Source organism: Alligator sinensis, unplaced genomic scaffold (genome assembly GCF_000455745.1).
Source record: "Alligator sinensis unplaced genomic scaffold, ASM45574v1 scaffold885_1, whole genome shotgun sequence".
NCBI classification, from domain to species: Eukaryota; Metazoa; Chordata; order Crocodylia; family Alligatoridae; genus Alligator; species Alligator sinensis.
This window is the reverse complement of record NW_005842056.1, coordinates 2264981-2270218: the sequence shown is the minus strand read 5'-3', so window position 1 is coordinate 2270218 and position 5238 is coordinate 2264981. Positions and strand designations below refer to the sequence as shown.

General features: G+C 47.7%; 1 long non-coding RNA gene across 5 annotated transcripts; it reads right to left on the bottom strand.

Moving 5' to 3' along the window:
* Positions 1–1520: 1520 nt before the first annotated feature.
* Positions 1521–5203, bottom strand: LOC102371815. 5 transcript variants are annotated; one of them, XR_001357973.1, is made up of 4 exons: positions 5066–5199; positions 4672–4792; positions 3700–3800; positions 1521–1681 (listed from the first exon to the last, which is right to left on the bottom strand). It is a non-coding gene; the product is annotated as an uncharacterized LOC102371815 (long non-coding RNA). The 5 variants fall into 5 exon arrangements; XR_001357972.1 differs by having other exon boundaries at positions 4677–4792; XR_001357975.1 differs by having other exon boundaries at positions 4677–4792; positions 5135–5193.
* Between the last annotated feature and the right edge of the window lie 35 nt (positions 5204–5238).

Here is a 5238-nt window from a genome sequence, read left to right as displayed (position 1 = left end):
CTGGTCTAAAGTTACCCGGCTCATCCCTTCTCCCTTTCTTGAAAATGGGCACCACATTGGTCCTTCTCCAGTCCTCAGGGACCTGACCAGAGCATCACAAGTGCTTGAACAGCCATGCCAGCGGCTCAGCTATGACACTGGCCAATTCTTTCAGCAGCCGTGGATGGAGGTCATCCAGGCCTGCTGACTTGTACCCATCCAGCTCCTCCAGGAGCTCCTTAACTATTTCAGAACAAACCGTAGGCAGACTGGTGCCATGTGGACATCCGTCAATGATCGAGGTGGGGGAGTTGGCTTGGTCAGTACATAGAAATACTGAAGCAAAGAACTCATTGAAGAGCTCTGCTTTTTTTCCCGCGTCAACCACCAACTGTCCTAATTTGTCCTGCAGGGGCCCTATGCTGTTCTGAGCTTCCCTTTTGCCCACTATATACCTGAAGAAGGACTTTTTATTGTCCTTGACTGTTGAAGCCAGCCTGAGCTCAAGCCCTGCCTTGGCCTGTCTGACTCCCTGCAATAGTGCGCCAGGGAGATGTATTCCTCCTTGATGGCTGCTCCCTGCTTCCATTGCCTATACATCTCTTTCTTTGCCCCCAGACTCTCCTGGAGTTCCCTGTTCAGCCAAGTGGGCTTTTTTGCCCCCTTACCTCCCTTCCTACGTAATGGGATAGACTCCTTTTGAGCCCCAAGGATCACTCCCTTGAGGTACCTCCAACCCTCCTGGACCCCCATATGCTCTATGTTCTTGAGTTGCATCCCCTCCCTAACTAGCCTTCTAAGCTTGCTAAAGTTGGCCCTTCTGAAGTCCAACACCTTAGCCCCACTAATTACTTTACTCACCCTTCACTGGATAGTGAACTCGACCAAGTGATGGTCACTAGCTCCCAGGCTACCATGAACTCGCATGTTCACCACGAGATTATCCCCTGTTGCTAAGACCAGGTCAAGCAAGGCGCTACCCCTGGTGGGACTAGACACCACCTGGGTTAGGTGGAGGTCCTGCAGGCAGTGTAAGAACCTCCATGAGCAGCTTGTTTTGGCTGTCTGCTCCTCCCAGCAGATATCTGGGTAGTTTAGATCTCCCATGACCACCGCCTCCCTCGCCTGTGGATATTAAAGACAGTGCTCCATACTACAAAATCAAGAAATAACAAACATCTTCCAGGGTTTAAATTCAATGTAAATAAATCAATTTACAAGAATATGCCCTCCAAGACTGTATGGCTGGAAACAGATGTCACCTTTGTAGTACCTTAAAAGTTTTATGGCAGTACAAAACCCAAGCAAACAGATGTCCATGCTTCTAGTCACACCATAACTGTCCATGACAATAGATTTTTTGCAGATGTTTGTTTGCTTTATGGCAGGAGAGCACAAGGAGCCTGGAGCTGCCTGCGCTCCTCAGCAGCCCCAGGCAGGAATTTCTACAGCTTCAGAAGCCTGATCCTGTGCGCCTCAGGAACTCCTCTGCAAGCAGGCCTTCTCCGCCCCAATCCTGCACACCCTGGGGATTCCTAGGGCACATGTATTGCATTATAGGGTGTGGTCAGCAACAACAGATCAGGGAACCCCTTTAAGAGTTGCCTCCTCCATACTTGTTGATGTACATCCCAGGAATCCACTTGCAGAAGCATTCCTGGGGCATCCATTTCACACTGCTGGCTTCAGGTTCGGGTGAGGCCTGCAAGTACACTCCAGGTTCAAATGCAACAAAATGAAATGCAAGCAGGGCTGTCCCTAGGGGGTGTGAACTGGGGTGACCGCCCTGGGCCCATGCTTTGGGAGGCCCCATGGACAGTCCTGTACAGGCCCTGCCGTGGCTGCCACGCGCCGGTGCTGCCGAGCCCTACTGGCTCTGGCCACTCAGCCGCCCCTCCCACCCCAGGCCCCACACAGGCTGATAAGCCCCGGGCCCTACACACCCATAGGGATGGCTCTGCATGCGAGTCCCAGGAATCCCCAGCAAGGAATTCCAAGATATGCTTTTAAGCTTCTGAATCTTGGGCGAGGGCCAGACACTCAGAATCATCATCCCACAGAATCAGGTCCCTGAAGTCCTGGGAGCCACAGGGGTTCGACCCCATGAGACAACAGTGATATCTGTTTTTGCTGACAAATTGGTTCAGTTGTGCTGGGGTACACCCTAGAGTTTGGTTTGTTAGTTAAAACAATCTGTTGGTGATTAGGAATTATAAAGGATTATGTTAAAAGGCAAGGCTTTTTATGATATTTGTTATTGGACCAGCTGTATAGTTGGGAGAGCTGCTAGACAAGTTTTTGGGCATCAGGACCTGAGGTAGGATACCTGATGCCTGAAAACTTGTTGAACTACACAGTTCTCCCAACTATTGGGAGTTGGTCCAATAAAGGATATCACAAAAAAACATTGCATCCTGGAGCATCACAGCTATAAAAACATCAAACCTACTATAACATAAAGGGTTATTTCATTTTATCAGAAGATACCACAAAAGGAATTATAGTCACATAAACATTTCAATGTGTTTTAAAAGACACAATAACAGGAAATGATTTATAAGTATACAGGGAAACCACTAAGTTACAAAAAGAAATCTCCAACTTTTTAATGGACTAATGCATGCTGAAATGTAAAGAGCCAATTTGGTCAGTACTTGCCTAAGTAGAGGACTCCATTGTGCTCCATTCTTCCTCACTTTAGGTTCTGATAAAGCAACATATTGCACTTGTGAAAGCATCTGTGACTCTTTGGTAGCTAGATAGTCTTAATGTGAAGCCAATAGATAATTGAATTATAATAAAAACTACCTTAAATTATGCCTGCACAATATCAAATACATTAAAAAAATGACATAGCTTTTGAATTCTCTTCTCAACAACCTTACCTCTTAAGATATGCTTCTAACTGCTAACAAAAGACATTGTAAAGCAGCTGAAGTTTCAAATTTCTGGAAGAGGCTGGGGTAAGATCAGGTCAGGGAAGCCTGCTCTTTAAGAATCGTGATGCTCCATTAACAAGAATAAAACTGTGGCATAACCAGGAATGCTAGAACCAAGAATGATCTGTATTTATGGACCCCATGCTCAGGACTGCTCCTCAGCTGTGTATGCTGTTTAATTTATGGGTTTGGGCACACTCAAAGTAGGTGCAAGCTGGGCTTATATCTCATTTGCATTCTTGGGCTCACACTGGAGGCCTTAGAGATATCAGTGCAGCAAGTAGGGGCTGCAAAGATTTGCCAGGTCTCTTAAAAGCTTTTTTATTCCAAGCGGAGTTCTAATCTATGTGTCTACAAGATACCTTAAACAGGGTTCTCCCCTGCCTTGTTCCCCCTCCTCTCCCTCCCGGATACTTCTGTACACTCTTGCCATATACCTTTGCTCTGATGCTGGTGGGTTCTGCAGTAATATCTCTGCTTGCTGAGGGTCTCTTCCCATATACCTTTGGCAAGAAACCCTCAGCAAGCAGAGATATTGCTGCAGAACCCACCAGCATCAGAACCCTAAAACCACCTGCATCTTTTATTCAATTGTTCAGAAGACCTGGCAGGCCATGCAACCTGGGACGACCAAAGTCTACGGAATATAACACGGAGTCGACAAAGTCGAAGCCTTCTGTACACATCTGGATTTTTGCAGTGCCCAAACGTGGCTAAAAGCAGCAAACAACTTCCTTAACATTCAGATTTATGGAAGGAATTAAAAAAAAAAGTTTGGCACCTCACAAATGTGTATACATCATATTCCAACATGTTCATGTTCCAACAGGATGGTCAATGCTGCAGAAGACAGACGGATGGAAGGAACTGCCAGGATGACCCCTGATACACAGGAAGGAAAAACATAATTAGCTGTGTGTCTGAAGTCAGGTAGAAGGTGAGGTAGATGTGCACCTTATAAACTAACCAAAGTAGATATATCCCACTGCCTGGGTTAGCTTTGGTGACTCCTGTGTTCCTATGGGTTTACTGGTTGTTTGCTTGTCTCTCCCAGCACTGTCCCCCTCCCCACTTCTCTCTCTCTCTCCCCCCTCCCTTGTCTTTTGTATTCTCATTTTCCCTCTCCTTAAACCTGGCTTTCTGCACATTCTTTCATATAATCTCTGATGAATTGAGCTTCAGATCACAAAAGCTTGTGCTCTGTCCGTATCCCTACTTTGGTTAGTGTATATGGTGAAAATACCCTGCCTTCTAATAGAGGAAGGAACCATACAACCTTATTTTAGAGCTCTGCAACACATAGTTGACAGTGCAAATCAGATGTGAGCCCCAAAGGATAAGTCAAAGTATGAGCACAGGAAACAAAAGGGACAGACGGAAGAAACACAAGGTAAGAAGGAGAATCCACAGAAATCCTCTTGCTGACATTTCATGTCATTACATATGCCCTTTAATCATTCAAGCCCTTCCTGTTTTCAAATTGCTGGGGGGGGGGGGGGCCCTTGCGTGCTTTAAATTTCGGTGGGGGGGGGGGGTGCATGTGCGTGCGTGCGTGCGTATACAGTTTTATTCAGAAAAATGACTGTAAAATGACCATTTCTCAGCCATGGCATCTGTTCCCTATACGTTCAGAACTGTGATACAGAACGGGACACCTTGTGCTGCTGCTAATTGTCCCCGCAGCGCGTGGCATGTTACCCCACGTGGGGTAGGGGAGGCTGGGCCAGCACTGTGCTGACCCTGGCAGCCTTACCTTACCTGGGGGCCTCCCCCGGGTCTGCAGCAGTGGCGATCCTGTGCCGCTCCGAGCCTGGCTGGCGGTGGGAGCGCGCCACTTTTGAGTGATGCACGCTGCCCCGCTTTATCCAGTTTCCCTACGTGAACAAACATACCCCAGCAAGCAAACGTTTACGCCAATGTAAGGCTTTGCCAGCTCGGTATAGTCCACTTGTGGGCAAACTCACGGTGCGGGAAGGCAGGGGGAAGAAAAAACAAAAACACTAGGCACTTTCCTGGAAAACACAAAAGGGCTTATGACCAGGAAGAACAATGGTAATTGGAAAAATAAATAAATAAATAAAAGGGATCAAATGCTTTGCCAAGGGTATGGTTGAAACGACACTGACACAAACCCACGCCGTACCTACCGTCCAATCCTCCCAACAATGCCTGCGAAAATCTCCCTGGGTCCCTCCCCTCCCCTCCGTCACACTGACCAGCTCCCTCCACGGGCGACCTGCATCTGCCGTCTCCTCACAGGGACCTCAACTGTCACTGCCTCCACCCCTCCCCCTGCCTGCCTCCAGAACATTCCACCCTC